This window comes from Pituophis catenifer, unplaced genomic scaffold, assembly GCF_029215685.1.
Source record: "Pituophis catenifer annectens isolate HBS135680 unplaced genomic scaffold, rPitCat1.0.hap2 SCAF_5, whole genome shotgun sequence".
In the NCBI taxonomy this organism is placed as follows: domain Eukaryota; kingdom Metazoa; phylum Chordata; class Lepidosauria; order Squamata; family Colubridae; genus Pituophis; species Pituophis catenifer.
Window position 1 is genome coordinate 29,826,899 of NW_027256885.1, and position 18,897 is coordinate 29,845,795.

The window sequence follows — 18,897 nt, forward strand, 5'->3', positions numbered from 1 at the left end:
CGAAACATGGTTACTAAACAAAAGTTTGTATGGATTGAAGCAATCCGGCAAACGTTGGTATGAATGCTTGGTCAACGTACTCAAAACTATGAACTTCAATGCTAAAACTGCAGACAATTGTTTCTTTGTTAGGAGAGATGGTGAATCATTAGAATTTGTGTTAATTTATGTGGATGACATTTTGTATATTGGCAAACATAAAGATAAGAGAGATATATTTGTAACAAAATTAGGAGAACATTTCTCATTGAAGACATTGGGGAAAGTAAATAAATATCTTGGAGTACAGATTAGTAAAACTAAAAAAGGATTTAGATTGTCTCAGAAGGATAAAATTATTGAACAGATGCAATATGAATGATGCAAAGCCTTGTGATACCCCAATGCAAGCTGATTTCCTAAAGAATATGAATGAATCATCTCCTGAGTTTAATGATAATACACTTTACAGATCAGTTATTGGTTCCCTTTTATATATTGCTAATTGGACCAGACCCGATATTGCTCTACCCCTTAATTTGTTGTCCAGATATGTCAGTAAGCCTTTGATTTATCATTGGGAAGCTATTAAAAGAGTGTTAAGGTATTTGAAACACAGCTTAGACTTTTGCTTATTATTAGAGCCCAACAATGTTAAAGAGCCTATTCTCACTTGTTACGCTGATGCTGACTGGGCAGGCGACACTAAAAGCAGGAAGAGCACTTCCGGCTATGTGTTCTTTCTTAACAACTGCCCAGTCTACTGGTATACTGGAAAACAAGATTTAGTAGCTACGTCAACTACTGAAGCAGAGTATATTTGCTTGTCAAAAGCTTCTAATAATCTCATACGGTTCAATGATCTATTAACTAATGTTTGGAAGAGTCCTTCACAACCATTCACTATATATGAAGATAACAAAGCTGCAATAGAGATATCTAGAGCAGATGCTATTGGTCAAAGATCTAGGCATATAGATATCAAATACAAACATGTAAGACAATTATCTCAAAATGGATTCATTAAAGCTATTCATTGTGAAACCACAGAACAAATAGCTGATATACTGACTAAACCTTTACAATCAAAACAACATAAATATTTAACTTCAAAATTACATGTTTTATATTGTTCTGAATCTGTAACTACTGTTGTATGTCGAATCGGCATTTAGAGGGGGATTTGTCATGGATAAATGCCTTATTCTTAAATGAAAGAAATATATACTCATAGAGTACCAAGGGTTAATTTATTCTTCCTTTCCTAATGTATTCCTCTGTAACCACTCCTACTCCCTAATCCCGCCTCACTGATATAAAAGGGGATGCACACTCCTCCTCCTTGCTTCTATCTACAATCACTCAGTGAATATAGAATGCCTTCTGTAAATAAACAATACTTTGTTTGAATACTATAATTCTGAATTCTTTATTGAGTCCGATCCTCGAATTACGGCAACAGACTGTTCCCCATTTTGGGTGGCAGGGTGCTGCAGGAGGCATCCATCCCATCCCCCCCCCCGCTCCCCGGCCCCCTCACTGGCCCACAGAGGAGAACTACAGTGTTGATCTGGCCCACAAAGAAATTCAGTTTGACACCCCTGGTCTATACATTCCCAGATTTATTGCTTGATGTGAGCTTTCCTCTCTTCAAACAGCTCATTTATGTATATGAAAATGCCAATAGCACTCAAAGTTAGCAATATCACTTAGACTTACATACGGTTATATCTCTGCTTTACAGCAGAGGTGGGCAACTATGGCCCTTTTATGACTTGTGGACTTCAATTCCCAGAATTCCTGAGCTAACATGGCTGGCTCAGGAATTCTGGGAGTTTCCCTTCTCATCCAAGAAGCTTCTTCAGTTCTCAAAACTGAAGAAGGTTCTTGGATGAGAAGTGAAATTTCTTCAAGGAAAAACAAAGAAAGTCCAGTTGCATTTTGAAAAAAAAAATGCCTTTGAAAAAACCATGACCCAAACGACTGAAGTATCCACAGACATTAAAGCACATGGTTAATCTTCTTTTGTAGAGTAGTATATACGTAGCATATGGGACACAATGGCTTAGTGGCTAAGACACTGAGCTTGTCGATTGAAAGTGGTTTGAATCCCTAGTGCCACATAATGGGGCGAGCTCCCGTTACTTGTCCCAGCTTCTGCCAAACTAGCAGTTCGAAAGCACATAAAAAATGCAAGTAGAAAAATAGGAACCACCTTTGGTGGGAAGGTAACAGCGATCCGTATGGCTTTGGTGTTTAGTCATGCTGGCCACATGACCTTGGAGAGGTCTTTGGAGAGAGCTGGCTCTTTGGCTTTGAATCGGAGATGAGCACCGCGCCCTAGAGTCAGGAACGACTAGCACATATGTGCGAGGGGAACTTTTACCTTTATCAGGTATGTGTCAGGTATGTGTCAGGGTTCCAAGTAACAGACCCAACGAAATCAAAACTAAGGCCTGGAGTTTATTCAAAGTAAGAATTTATTAGGAATGCCATACTGGCACAGCTGGTGAAAACCTGACTCTGAAGGACCCGAGGTATTCCCCACACAAATCAAAACCCAAAGTTCTTGCCCCCAAGTCACATGTTCATCACATGGTCCAATCAGGTCACAGTCCTCCTCTTGCTGTCTTTGGTCCACACCTTCCAAATACCTGGTGGGGATGTCCTTGGCTCCCATGGGAAGGAATGTTATTTTGGCTACAACTCCCCCACCCCAGTAATCTGTATCTCCCAGCTCATGTTCCCACAGCTGCAACCGGCCTTGCTGTGGCAGCCCTGAAGATTTCCAAAATGGTTTCAGGGCTGACAGTATGTTTACAACATGATAAGTGACCAAAAGAACAGAAAAGGCAGATTAAAATTAATCTTTGGTATCAATTTCTGTCTTTCAGAACATGGTTAATCTTCCTCTGGAGTGTAGTAGTATAAAGAGAGAAAAATCTTCCTCAGATATGTCTGTGATATGATAAGTGACCAAAAGAATAGAATAGGCAGATTAAATTTAAAATTAATTTTGGGGTTAATTTCTATCTTTCAGACACAAAATTTCCTTGATCAAATATGCTATAGTCAATATATTAGAACAATAAGTGAACAAATAGCAGAATTAGTTGCATAAATCACATAAAATATGCTTTCACTTAAGGCAAAGGATATCTCTAGATTGCAAGAATTTCCATAAAACTGATATATTTTCATAAACTTTGTTTTCAAATTTAAATATCTTGCTTATAACATGAAGTTCTCAGCAATGCTGAGTAGAAAACTTGAAATTATTATTTCCTCTTCACTAGCTGTTCTCTTTTATTTAGTTCAGGATGTAAAATAATAATATAACATTTGGGTAAAAAAAAAAGGCAAGCCAGTAATCCTGCGCTGGAGCCAAAGATGGAGAAGATTTCCACAGCCACCATGTGTTTGCCCTTGGTGCTCAGATAGGCTGGGGAAAAAGGACACCCACACAATGCAGAAGATCAGCATGCTGAAGGTGATGAACTTGGTTTCATTAAAGGTGTCAGGTAACTTCCTGGCTAGGTAGGCTACCATGAAACTGACTAGGACAAGAATGTTCATGAAGCCTAAAACACAGTAAAACATATAAATTTACCCTTCATTACATTCCAGTATAATTTCTTTATGCAGGGAATACATGTCAAAATTGGGAAATGGGGCAGAGGTTGCCAGCCAAATTGCACAAAGACAAGCTTGAAGAAAGGAGCAAGAAAAGACAATCGAAGTAGCCAATCTGTTTCCTACCCATTTCCTTATTCCAGATCCTGGCTTGGTGGCCATGAAAGCAAGAACTACAATGATAGTCTTGGCCAGCACGCAAGAAATTGCTACTGAAAATATGAAGCTAAAAGCAACTTGTCGAAGGAGACATGTCAGTACGGTAGGCTGACCAATGAAAAGGAAAGCAGAAAGGAAGGAGAAGAGAAGAGAGGTGAGGTGAGGAGAACGTAGGAGAGGGCTCTCGTTGTTGCCTTTGACAATAGGTGTATCGTTGTGCTTAATGAAGATAGCAAGCACAAATACTGTCATGAAAGCAAAGGAGAATGCAAACACCACAGACACAATACCTAAACGGTCTTGGTAAAACAAGAAGGTGATCTCTTTGACAATGCATGCATTTTGATGGAAATTTGCATATTGCTCTCCTGGACATGGGACACAGTCATCTGCATCTGAAAAAGAAGAGAGTACATTGTTTATATGTCATGCCTCCAGCATATTATTTCAGTATTTTTATTCCTGTTGTTCTTTAACATGTCTTGAGCTCCATCTAGTATTCAAAAACAAATATTTCATTGTTTGGAAATTGGTTTGATAGTGTTTGAACCTACAGAGTACCCTTACGTCCTGAAAAGCCAGATTCCATTTTGTAACATTCTGCAGTAACAGAAACATGTAGAAGAATCCGACTTAATCTGTGACACATATTTTTCTGAAGACAAAATCTATATCCCACATATAGCATCGCTGTTTGACCTCATCCTGTTTTTAAATAAAGCATCAAGATTTTCATACATGGTTTGGTTGGATAGGACTTAGCTGCATGCTGAACTACAGACAGGGTAACGTGTAATGAGGAGAGAATGGTATAAATAAAAGCAAAATTATGGTCTGAGATTTTGTTTATTTGAATGGATAGAAAAAAGGATTACATACATCTTCTGCACACCCAACTCTGATCGTTGGTAAGCAGAATTAGAACTTCAGTTCCATTATATTCTGAGGTGTGAAAATCTTAACTTTCAAATGAAATGGGAGGTGAGACAAAGAATCTTCGATAACAGAGGCAGAAATCAACCAATCAACACATTACTTCTTATTCAATGTACAAATACAATTAATGTATATCTTATCCTGTTGTGCTGAAATCTTCCCTTCTGCACATGGGAGGCAGTCATAGCAACAGAACAGCTTCCCTTCTTTCATGGTTTTTCTATGACCTGAAAGACAATGATCATTGCACACAGAAAGGGGCTGAACCTGAAAGGAGAACAGAGAAAAGAGGAATAGCAATAGCATTTAGGCTTATATACCACTTCACAGTGCTTTACAGCCCTCTCTAAGCAGTTTACAGAGTCATCATATTGCCCCCAATAATCTGGCTCCTCATTTTACTGACCTCGGAAGGATGGAAGACTGAGTCAACCTTGAGCCAGAGAGAATCAAACTATGGCAGTCAGCAGAAGTAGCCTGCAGTACTGCATTCTAACCACTGTGCCACCATGGCTCAGCATGTTAAATTAAGTGTTGTTAAAGTGGGGGCTATAGAGGAGATGAATTAATTAATTCATAATTAATTAATTAATTAATTAATTAATTAATTAATTAATTCTTGTGTATTCTTCTTAGAGATCTTTCTCCAACATCCGCTGTTCAATGAAGGGGCTTTTAAATCATTGATGCATATAAAACATGCAAGAAAACAGCAATCTATCTAAACAAAGCCAATGAAGTCATCATAAAAAACCACTGGAAAGTCAACCGATTGAAATTGGCACGGAATATGTTGTGCAGTTCTGTACTTGGTTTATTTTGCCTAATGAGAATCTTTTTAGAAATGAGTATTTTATTTCTTTGTAGTTACTGTTTGGGGAGAGCATAAATCATATACCTTCAAACTCCAAAATGAATGTGTTGACTTGGGTTTATCCAAGTACTGTTGATGAGAATATTAGTTTTTTCTCATACTGGATGAAAGTGATCACAGTTTCCTTCTTCTTTGTTTTCTTTATTCTGTTCTTTCCAAAAAATTGTTCGACTAAAAGGATTCATTTGACTAAATTGATCCCGTCTGAATGGATTTCTGTATTGAAGCATCCATGAGTTGGAGACATATAAGTACTATGTAGAGCAGTGGTTCTCAACCTTCCTAATGCCGCGACCCTTTAATACAGTTCCTCATGTTGTGGTGACCCCCAACCAGGGGTGGGTTCTAAATTTTTTTACTACCGGTTCTGTGGGCATGGCTTATTTTGTGGGCATGGCTTGGAGGTCATATGACTGGGTGGGTGTGGCTAGCTGGTCATGTGACCGGGTGGCCATGGCTATGTGTATAGGGACTACTCAGAGGGCTGAAAAAAGTGATTTCTGACAGGTCTTCGCACTTTTGACCGGTCCTCACACTTATGACTGGTCATCATTTATGCCCACTGTAGCATTCTTAACAACCATGTCACTCATTTCACAATTGCTTCTCTTCACCATGGTGACAAGATAGGGCAAAAACGTAAAATGTGAGGACAGTCGTAAGTTCGAGGACTGGCCAAAAGTGCGAGGACCAGTCAGAAATAACTTTTTCAGCCCTCTGAGTAGTCCATATGCATAAAAGGATACAGCAATAGAGAGAGATAAAGGAAGGGAAGGGAAATTAGAGTAGGAGTGAGGGTAAGAGAGGGAGGAAGAGAGGAGGAGAAGGAGAAAGGAAGAGGAAGTAGGGAGGAGAAGAAAAGGGGGAGGAAGAGAAAGTAAGAAGGAAAGAAAAGAGAGAGGTGGTAGGTTTGAGGAGAAAGATTGCTGTACAATAAAAAAGATGAAAGGGAAGAAAGCCAACCCCAAACAAATATAAAGATATTAAGATAAAGAATGAATTGTTAAACTTTAAAGAATAAAAGAACAAATATGAATAAATAGCAATAATTAGAAACACACATACAAACATACAATTTATTTTCTTTGAACAGAGTATTTGGCCAGTTCACAAATTTAAACAGTTGTAGGAGGTTAGCACCCACCCCTTTCCTAGAAGAATGAAATATTTTGGGAAATATTAAAAAGGCAGAATATTATATTTCCCTGGATGAGAAATGGAGAAGCATATTTTACAGACAAAGCAGCTCCCATCTTCCTGCCCCCCACCCTTTGTTAATGGGCCAGAGGCAGAAATCAATCCTTTGTCAAAGGACATTTGCAACACAATAGCAACAGAAACTAACACAATGGGCCCCATCAAGCCATGTGATCCTGTCCACCATTAAAACATCTTTCCAAACAGTCTCCATGTTTCCAGTGTCTTTTTCCCCACTTGGAGCAGAACCCAGAAGGATATTTCTTCCAACACAGTATTTAGTCATTTCAATTAAATTTACAATTTCTATATTTCCTTTTTACCATATTTATTCCTCATCTATTTTTTTAAAAAACCAATATCCTTCATCCTCATCTCTAATCTTAATCAAATTCAATTTTTCCCTTCTATTCTATATTATACCCCTTCACATTGTCATCTATTTTTATATCCATCCTCACATTGGTTAATTATGTAATACAGTTGTTTAATACAAATTCAACATTTTAATATAAATCAATTAGTTATATAACTATCTTTGTTTGTATATTAATCAATATGAACATGAATATTCCAATTATTTCCATGCAATCCAATTTCTTACAAATCAATTAATTATATTTACCAATAATAATAAACCAAATAATTTCCCCCATATATTCCTCCAAACCACAACTTAACCGTTTCTGCTTTCAACACAATATACAATTAATAGTATCTCAATTATTACAATTCCCTAGTTAAATAGAGCTTTTTTTCTTTTGTGTTTTAAAATCTTGCCCTAAAATCTTGCCCTAAATTTCTCATTGTTTGCAGTTTTGTACCTACCTTTTTTGGTGAGGAAAAAGAAAAAGAAATCTCTCTGCCTCATTTTGTCACATTGCAGCTAAGACCCTGCTTTCACTTTCTCTTTTCAGCATAGCTAGGGGGAAAAAAACTTGCTCTAGGAATTTACCTCTTTGCAGCTAGCTCTTTGAAGCCCCGCGGCAAGAATTTAAAGTTTTTTTTCCCTCTAGCCATCAGCTGGGACTCCGGAGGCAGCAATAGATTGGGAGTGGGCGGGGTAAACGAATGGCGACCGGGCGATCCAACAGAGGCATAGGGTGAGGGTGAGTGAAGGCGTGGGGGGGGGACGAGAGAGGGCTTTGGCGACCCCTGTGAAATGGCCATTCGACCCCCAAAGGGGTCGCGACCCCCAGGTTGAGAACCACTGATGTAGAGCATAGAACAATGACAAAACCTGACAGTGTATAATTTTATGATAATGTAAAATCGGGAGGTATGGGAATTCCATTAGAATAAATTTACTGATTTCTTTAGCAACTTATTTCATGGTATCAACCTGCAAATATATTTATTTATATTATGACCAAAGCAGCAGCGGTATTGTATTATTGTACAAATCTGCAGGAAAGATGGTAATTTAGAAAACATTCAATTTGTAGCAAACAAAAGAAAGACTTGGTTTACTTTTTTGACATAGTTTACTTTGCAAACAGGTTCATCCAGACTACCTGATTAAAACTGGTGGGCCAAACAATGACCTTCTCCCAAATGGTGAATTTCATTGTTTCAGAAGTATGTAAATCTAAACTTCCAACTTTGACTCTAAGGAGGGACTGGTTTGGCAAGGAGATCCAGTTGATTAGATCAAATCCTGACACCAATTGGCCACTTTCATCAAAGGAAACAGGCTCCCCAGCATTATTAAATGAGGCAGTCCTCAGAAAATGATGCAATTCAATGAGAAAAAGAGAGAAATGTTTTATAAAAATGATTAGACAAAGAGCTACAAGGACTTTTGATAAAAAAAGAGACCCCCCCCAACCCACTCCTGATTAATTATTGCTTTCTATCAGAGTTTTCCTTTATGAATAGGAAATCTACTGTCCTGGACATGACCCAGAGCATCTGGGAGTACATCAGTAAGATAGCACCCAAAGATGAGCTGCTGAGAGAATGCCTGAAGCAGCACGAAACATGACAGGAAAATGAATCAGAGCAATGCCATGGCAATAGAAGACTCTCCAAGGGATGTGCTCTCAACAGATATCTGTGGTGTCAAACATTGGGAAATCCTATTAGTAGCTGGAAAGGGCTGGACCAAAGGCTCTGATCATAAAGCACAAGGACAGGCACCAGAACCATAGAAGCAGGGATCCGCCACACTAAACAGGATCCAAGGTACAGACTACGCAGACAGGCCTTTGACAAGGTCCAACACATACGTAGTAGTAGGAGTGTAAGATATAGGCAGGAACAGCATGCACTGAATGGCAAAACCAAGTAACTGGCAGTGTGTACAAGAACATCTGCATAGAATAAGGGCTAGTTTAGATGGAAGATCCCACAGAAAGTCATGGAGAATGAGGAAGTTAAGATTTTATGGGACTTCAACTTCCTGTTGGCACCGCCGGCGTTGTGGATGGTTTCTCCAGACCGCCAGCCCCGCGATTTCGTAAAAGCCGCTTTGACAGTGCTAATCAGCTGTCTGGTGGCTTGAAAACCTCTCCATCGGGAGAAGAGGGAGAGGAGAGCTGGTGGGTGTGGGTAGAGCTCCTCGTAAGTCCCTGGAATAACTCCAGAGGCTTGGAGGGCGAGAGCTCCCCGGTCAGCCCACTGAAGCTCCAGATCCGGGACGACTCTGTTCTAAACAGAGCCAGACGTCGCGACCAACTCTGCAGGCAAAAGTGAGATTGATTGATTTCAAGAGCAGACAAAGTGGAAACAGGAGAACAAGCATTTGCAAGTATCAATCCTTAACTCCGGGTTTACATTGTTTCTAATTGAATTTCATTGAGCTGGAGGCTGGAAGATGGCACCTTTGTTGTGGGCGTGAAAGTGAAAGTTAGAAATGAAAGTGCTTGTTGAGAGCTCTGCGCTCTGAGAGTGGATTAAAGCTGCTGGGAATTGAGAGTTTGGTGGAGAAAAGACTATTTTGCTTGACAAATTATAAACTATAAACTATAAACTTTTGAAAATTGCTTAAGAGACTTTGTGCTGTGAAAGAGAATAAGACTTAAGAGACTTTGTGCTGTGAAAGACTTTTTTAAAATAAGATGGCTTCTAAGCAAGTTAAGCCAGGAGTTTCTAAAAGTGGAGGAGGCTCTCCAGTAGTGTCAGTAGTGACACAGAAAGCACAATTTCCGGCTGATTCACAGAGCCAGGAGGCTTCTTTTAAAGAGCTTAAAGAATTTATAAAAGAAGCCATGAATAATAAAACTGCAGCTATGAACAACCAAACAGTAATTATGGAAGGGAAACTAAAAGAATTTGTGGAGGATATAAAAGAAATTAAAGTTGTTGTTGAAGAAAAGCACAATGAAATAAGAGATGACATTATCCTAGCAGTTTCAGGATTGGCAAAACACCTTGTTCAGCTGGAGGAGAGAGTAGAAGAAATTAATGAAGCTAATTTGAATTTGGAAAATAAAGTAGGAGACATTATGACTAAAACAGAGAAGGTGGATGATGAACTGGTTATGTTACAATATAGATCCATGGAATTTGCTTTGAGATTGAGAGGGCTGAAAGAAAATAGCCGGGAAAATCTAAAGGACATTTGTGCTGAAGCTATGGCTGAGATAATCAAAGAAAGAGCAGAAGATGTGGCAATTCGAATCGATAAAATTTACAGGGTTAACTCCTGGGTGGCAAGACAAAGGCAGTTACCAAGAGATGTGGTGATCTATTTTACAACTAGGAGACTCAGAAATGATATTCTACAAGCTTCCTACAAGAATAAGGTCCAAGTGGCTGGACAAGAATTAGTGGTTTTGAAAGAGATCCCTCACAAAATGTTAAGAAGCAGAAAGGACTTTGGTTTTTTGCTAAATGAACTGAGAAACCAACAAGTGCAGTACAGATGGGATGTTCCAACTGGTCTAATAGTGAATTATAGTGGAGAAAGATACCGTTTAAATACAGTTTGGAAGGCAAAAGATTTTTATGTCAATGTTCTAAAGGCTGGATACCCACCCTCACCGGGGGGGGGGGGGGGCAGAGAGAAAATGGAGATGTTACAACAAGAGAAAGATGGAAAGCAGATACAAACTTATGCTGAAGCTGCAGCTGGAGGAATCATCATGGAAGAAGATTTAGTGCAATCTGGGGGCCCACCCCCAACTCTTGAACCACTCAAGAAGATAGAGGAACCAAGAGAACAATGAATGACATGAGCAACCTATAAACATCAAGAACAACAACTAAAAGTGCAACAATCTCAAGACTCATCTCAAGAAGTCAAAAAAAACAGAAGCAGTGGGAGGGGCTAGGCTGAAGAGTAAGATGGAGGAGAATATTCAGCTGATGCTTTTGAAGCTTCGAGGGGCCAAAGATGGCAACTAAATTCCTATCTTGGAATGTTAATGGTTTAAATTCACCACAAAAAAGAAAGTATTTCACTATTTGAAACAATTTGAGAACGATGTTATTTGTTTGCAAGAAACACATATTAGACTATCAGACCAAAAATATTTGATAAATTCAAGAATAGGTACACATTTTGTGGCATCAGCACCAGAGAAGAAAAATGGGTTAGTTATATATGTAAAGAAAGGATTACCAGCTAATCTAATTGAGGCAGATACTCAAGGTAGATATATTGCAATTGAATTATTAACTCAGAGTGGAAAAATGCTCTTAATTGGAATATACTCACCCAATCAACAGCAAGATAAATTTTATAAATTTTTACATACCAAAATAATACAATGGGATTATAAATCCTTTATACTAATGGGTGATTGGAATGGAGTAATAGATACACAGAAAGACAAAAAAAGTTTGTCAAAGATTTCAACATGTGCTAAATTACCTAAATCCTTTTTTGATATGATGGAAGATATGGAATTGAGAGACATTTGGAGAGAACGGAATGTTGAGGAAAGAGATTTTACTTTTTTTCCCGATAGACATCAATCCTTTTCTAGGATTGATTTTATACTAATCACAAATGATTTTTTTTCTAGAGTGAAGAAGACAAAGATATGTCCAAGAACTCTAAATGATCATAGTCCGGTCTGGGTGGAATTGGAACAAGAGAGGGGAGAAAGGAGGTCTTGGAGGTTAAATGAAAATTTATTTAGATATGAAGAAAATGTGAATGAACTTAAAAAACAAATGAAAGAATTTTTTGCTATTAACATGCATAAGGGCACCTCTATGGAAATGGTATGGGATGCAAGCAAGGCCTATATGAGGGGAACTTTAATATGTATGAATAATAAACATAGTGTCAGCGTTCCAAATTAGGCTTTCTTCCAGCGCTGACATAACAAGTTGAAGCAGAAAGAGCGGAAGCTTGATTTATTGCTGAGATGAACTTTTACCTAGTTTTGTATGTACAGATAGGGTTTCCTGGGAGACGAGGATGGGGGCTGCATTCCTGTGAAAAGAACGTGCCGGGATGTAGAGATGGATCTGTATGATGGCCAATGGGACGTTGGGGGTTGGAGAGCGGAAGAGGAGGGGGTTGGAAGGAGGGGCCAGTTTGGCTGCAATTTGAGTCAGAAATGTCGGATTCTGCTATTCTTAAAAATAAAATGGTTCATTAGACAGCTTGCGCTTGAGAATGAAGTTTATTCAAGATAGCACCGAAACCTGACAGACAGCCAAACTCTCCTCCAAATCCAGGCTGGCTGAGTTTAAATCATCCCATTCCCTCCCAGACATCTGGTCGGAGGGACTATGGCTGAAGCCAAGCTATCGGAGGAAAGCCTGCTTCAAGAAACGGGAGGAGCAGAAGCGGTCGTGATTCCAGCCAACTTGGAAAATACAAAGGTTCAACTTTCTTCACCTTCCCTCCCCGCAGAACTTCAAGCAAAGAAACGTGAAGCAGATAAGTACCTGGGGACTGTGCCAAAAGCCTTAGAGACGGAATCCCCTTTTGCAAAGGTAAAAGATAAAGAAAAACCTCTAAGTGAATTGGGAAGGGCAAGCTGGGGATGGGAATGGCAGCGAAGCCCAGACAAGGCAGCACCTCCCCACCCCAGGATGAGAGACGAGGCAGAGGACTATCAACACCAGGGCTGGCCCTCCAGAGCTCAGCACAGAGAGGAGAGGGCAGAGAGGGAGGAGCCACCCCAGTTCAGAGGGAAGTTCGATGGTGACCCAGACAACCTCGCCCAATTCCTCGATTCAGCTGAGATATACATAGAGCGGTTCGGACACCTCTACCCTTTCCCCAGAGCCCTAGTGAATGCTATCTCGGAAGGGCTGGAGGGAGAAGCAAAGAGGTGGTCAGCATCACTCTACAAATACAGGGCTCCCCAGCTACAAAATGCGGATGGGTTCTTGCAACTATTGAGAGCCCGTTATGAGGAGGAGGAGGAGGACCCCTATGTGGAAGACGAGCTCAGAAACCTAATGCAGAGGGGGAAGCCTATCAGAGAGCATATCCGTGAATTCAGGAGAGTCATTGGGACACTGCCTCCCCTACCAGAGCGATTGCTGGTGTATTTTTTTAGAACAAGCCTAGATAAAAGAATTTCCCAAGTGACTGCCTATCGTGACATCCCAAACCGACTCGCTGAATGGTTCCGGGTAGTGATAAAAGTCGACAGAGGGCTGCGGGTGAGTGACACGTCAAAACCACCAGAGGGAAAGGAGAGAGGCCGACCAGACCAGGGGCCACTCAACAGACGAGAAACCCCAACATCACAGCCCTCCTACAGACCAACTGCCCCACGGAGCCCACTGAAATGCTACAGATGTGGGGGAAGCGGCCACATAGCAGCAAGATGTGGAACGCCTAGACCGGGACCAGCTCCACCGCCCAAAGCACGACCGGAACGAGGGCCCAAGCGCGTCACCCACGTACCGCAGGAAGCTCCCCAAATCCCTGAGTTTTTCGCTCATCTGACCGAAACCAGAGGAATCCCAGATGAGGGAGATCAGTTCCCTGAACCCTATGACACGGAAGACGAAGGCGAGGATGACCCGATGGTGAGTGGACCCGTCCATCCTTTTCTTTTCCCCATACGCCTAACAGCCCCCAAAACAGGGGCCCAAGAGACTTTCCAAGCCCTAATAGACTCGGGTAGCACACGGTGCCTAATCAACCTACCCACAGTTCTAAAATTGGGAATCCGAGCTAAACAGCTCAAACAACCAATTCGCTTCGAGCAAGTTGATGGGTCCCTAGTGGGAGGAACGTACGCCACACACTTGACTGAACCCGTGAGACTAGAACTCGCAGATCACTGGGAGACAATCCGCTTCATAATAGCCCCCAAGATGACAGAACCAGTCATATTGGGACTCTCATGGCTCGACAAATGGGGCCCAATCATTTGGTGGCAAGAGGGAACCCGCAGGCTGAGAATAGCAAAGGGGCCCCAACCCCTGCCGCCCCGACCAGAAGAATTCCCTCCCATGCTGAAACCCCAAAGCAGCCCTCCACTACAGAAGAAAACACCACCAACACAAGGGTCCCTCCCAGAAGGTGCAGCAAAGCAATTGGCAGCCGCACCCACCACCGCTTGTAACGCAAACCAGATCCCAAGGGAGTACCAAGACCTTGCAGGGGTATTCAGCGAGGCCGAGTGTGACACATAGATTAAAACAACAAAAGAAGCGGAAAGAGATAGAGGAGGAAATAAAAAAGAAAGAACAATTACTCATAATTAATCCAGGAGATAAGAAAGTAAAAGAAACAATAAATATATTACGAGAGCAATTTAATATGCTAATGGCTGATCAAGTGGCAACTAGTTTACAATATGCTAAACATAATATATTTTGTAATGCTAATAAACCAGGTAGATGGTTGGCCTATGTCTTGAGGAAAAAACAGAAATCACGAGTTATTGGTAAGATAGAATTTAGAGGTAAGGAAGTTTATCAACAGAATATGATCAAAAAAGCTTTCTTAGAATTTTATACAAAGTTATATGCTAGTGATTCAATTCAAGTTATAGATATAGATAGATACCTAAAGGAAGAGAATATTCCTGAATTAACGTCAGAACAGAGGGAAGGATTGAATCAGCCAATAACTTCTGAGGAGATTATTGCAGCAATTAAACAGTTAAAAACAGGTAAAGCTCCGGGAACAGATGGATTAACAGCTGTTTATTACAAGAACGTACAGTCTGAAATGGTAGAACCGCTTAAAACTTTATTTTGTAAAATTCAATCAGGGGGAGGAGTCCCACCCTCTTGGAGAACAGCTTTTGTTTCACTGATCCCGAAGGAAGACCAAAACTGTACTAAACCTGAAAATTTTAGGCCAATATCACTTTTGAATACTGATTACAAAGTTTTTGCCAAGATATTAGCGAATAGATTAATGCCAGTTATGCAACAAACAGTTCATAATGACCAATCAGGGTTTATAAAAGGGAGACAAATGAAATATAATGTTAGACAAATTGTAAATTTATTGGAATATCTGGAAAAAAACAACCAAGTCCCTGCAGCGTTCATATTTTTGGATGCAGAGAAGGCATTTGATTGATTGAATTGGCAATTCCTGTTTAAGATAATAGAAAAAATGCATTTTGGAGAGTATTTTATACAATCAATCAGAGCAATATATCAGGAACAAAAAGCACAAATAATAGTTAATGGAGGTTTAACAGATGTTTTTAAAATTGAAAAAGGAACAAGGCAGGGTTGTCCTTTGTCTCCACTGCTGTTTATTTTAACCCTAGAAGTTTTGTTGAATAAGATACGTGACTCTGATAAAATGAAGGGAATTGTAATTAGACAGCAAGATTATAGATTAAGAGCATTTGCAGATGACTTGGTTGTTACTTTATTTCAACCTATAGAATCGGTTCCACATATGTTGGATATAATAGATCAATATGATAAGGTATCTGGATTTAAAGTAAATCAACATAAGACAAAGATGATAACTAAAAATATGTCTATATTTCAAAGAGAAGACTTAGGAAGAATAACGGGGTTTGAAATAGTTAAAAAGGTTAAATATCTAGGAGTATATATTGCAGCCTCAAATACGAAATTATTTAAAAACAATTATGAAGTTCTTTGGCAAAAAGTGCAGAAAGAAATGGAAAATTGGAAAAAGCTACAATTATCTTTATTGGGAAGGATAGCAGTAATAAAAATGAATGTGCTACCCAGGTTCTTATTTTTGTTTCAAATGATACCAGTGCTTAAGAAAGATGGAAATTTGAGGGAGTGGCAGAAAGGGGTCAATACTTTTATCTGGGGTAGGAAAAAACCAAGAATAAAATTGAAAATTATACAGGATGTACGTGAGAGAGGAGGTCTTGAAATGCCTAATTTGAGATTGTATTATGAAGCAGCTGTTTTATCACAAATTAGTGATTGGTTTAATTTAACTGAAGAGAGAATGTTAAATATAGAAGGTTATGATTTGTTATATGGATGGCATGCTTACTTGTTATATGAAAAAAAAGTGGATAAGGTGTTTAAAGGTCACATACTTAGAAATGCTTTGTTGAGGGTTTGGAAAAAGTATCAATATAAGTTAAACTACAAGATACCTATATGGGCAAATCCTAGACATGCAATAGAAAATATAAGTATAGAACAAAAACAGGAGGTGATTACTTATAAAGAGCTTCTTTTCATGGAAAGGGGCAAATTGCAACTGAAACCTTTATATGTACTGAAAGAAGAAGGGATAATCTACACTTGGTGGGGGGAATATTGGGGTGGAATTTTTCTTTGTAAAACTTTTCAATAAAAAAAAAGATTTTATGGGACTTCCAGATTCAGACAGATGGGCTGGTAGTAGCCAATGAAATAGATATCAAGATACTAGACAAGAACCTTAAGACAGTGGTGGTGATAGACATAGCGATCATTGGTGGGATTCAAATAATTTAACAACCGGTTCTCTGCCCTAATGACCAGCTGGGTACGCATGGCTCAGTGGTCATGTGACCATGTGGGCATGGCCAACTCAACATCACTCATGTCGATGGGGGCTTCGCCTTAGCTGTTATAATGTCATAAGGGTTAACCAGAGAGGCAGTTTCTGTAAGCAGGGCAATAAAGATTAGGCTAGAAACAACACCAGAATGTTTTCTTCCTGCCTTCCTTACAGGATTAGCCCTGTAAAGTGGAAAAAAACCAAAATAAGATTTCTTTTAACAACCGGTTCTCCGAACTGCTTAGAAAGTTAACAACTGGTTCTCCCGAATAGGTGCAAACTGGCTGAATCCCACCACTGATAGTGATGCCAAGTGACATCAGAAAGAAGGACTATGAGTAGCTGGGGAAGTAGAAGGGTGTGAAAAAAGAACTGTGGAATATGTGGAAACAAAAGGCCAAAATGAATCTTAAACTGGGAAAATGGTTCCAAAAAATCCCAGGAATTACATCACAGTTCTCTATCCCAAAGAGCGCAGTGCCAGAAACAGCTGAGATGCTGCACAACGCCACAAACTCCTAGGTCTCTAGTAAGGAGATGACAGGACACACACAACCAAGATTGAGAATAGAATGTACATTATACATACATACATACATACATACATACATACATACATACATACATAAAATGATACCTGCCATGATCCTTTTTGGAGAAGATTCAGTTGATTTTTATCTGGCAAAACTGTATGTTTCCTTTTGAATGAATATAGAGCATGCAAGGCATGTACCACAGCATAGACTGCATTGTAGACGGTGTAACTGTGGCTATTCATGTTCATGTCAAAAATCGAAGAAGGGAGAGTTTCTATATTCTCATTTCCAGTGCATATATCATCAAAACTCTTTTCTCCACTGGAGTTGGGGAATGCACATTGAAATGCATCTTCCCAAAAACCCTTGAGAAAGCCATCTTCTGGATTGGTGGCCAGTTTTCTTTCCCTAACAAAATCCTGAAATCCTACCAATTCACTCAAGTGTACCATAATGGATATAGCACCATGAATGAAGTGTAGAGGCCAGTTCTTTTGAATAGAAGTGGAAGCGAAAACCGTCTGGGCTGTCATGATCCAGATTTTATCATTTTTTGATTTAACATGATAAGAGAACAACAATCTCATAATTATAAATTCACCCTGGACAATTACAGCAGATGCCATGGTTGCCATGACAATGTTATATGCTTCAGTTCCATCCTCCAACATTTCAGCTACCTGACTATTGTATGTCTTCTTGGGGAATCTTTCAATGAAGTCAAAGCAGATGCCTTTCTGGGCAAACATTGAAATCACAGTCCCTATAAACCAATCTCCATCATCATAGTTCAGAAAAATCATCCCCACCCATGTCCACCCAAAATGTAGCAATAATTGGAGAATTCCCATGTATTGAAGCATATTGTTAGGGAACATCCAGTGGAAAACATCTCCATGATTATTTGTAGGTGCAGAACCATACATGAGCTAATGAAAGAAAAGCAATTGAAAGGTGTTGCTGCAATAAACATATAAAATTTAATGATAGAATTGCTGAATTGTGTAAAGACAATTGTTTTTTTTAAAAATGATCAGATATTAGATTTAGTACAATACATAGCAAATTGCATGGCAAATTGTTCTCTTTACAATTCTTGATACCACATCCTCAAATAAGCTTTTTGTCAGATCTGGAAGCCATCTTTTACATTTGGGCCTTCAGGCCTGCTACATTTTCTACTGTGGAAAAATGGGAGGGGGGATTGTATGGAGCATGGGTGTTATATAGTCAAAATAACATTCTTTTCTCAGAGACGCAAGGCCACCTTGCCCTGCAGCTGCCATAAGGTGACTGAGAGGCACCTCCAGTTTTGGATGGTGCCTGATTGAATCATGTGATGGACATGTGGGTGCTGGGTAGGGAGTTGAATTTTCTTTTGGGTGGGGAAAACCTGGAAACGCTCGGATTTGGGTTTTCCCTAATGTGCCAATATGACATCTCTAATAAAATGGAACTTTGAGGAAACTCAAGCCTCGGAGTCTTCTTTTACTGGGTGTGTTACTTGAACCCTGACATTTTTGTTTTTGTCCCTGAGCAATGGTTATTAAAATTAACAGAGAAGCTAGATTAATTATGGTCATGGTTCTTGTCTTGACTGACTCACATACCTCATACTCAGCATTTGACTCTGCCCAAGCCAGGAATTCAATTATATTGCAAGTAAATCAAGGATGACTTTCCCAAGCAACCACATTTCTCCTTTTTCATTG

The 18,897-nt window shown here is 39.6% G+C and overlaps 1 pseudogene; it reads right to left on the reverse strand.

The window, feature by feature from the left end:
- Positions 1-3,257: 3,257 nt before the first annotated feature.
- On the reverse strand, positions 3,258-17,718 carry LOC139317605 (vomeronasal type-2 receptor 26-like; annotated as a pseudogene).
- Positions 17,719-18,897: the final 1,179 nt, after the last annotated feature.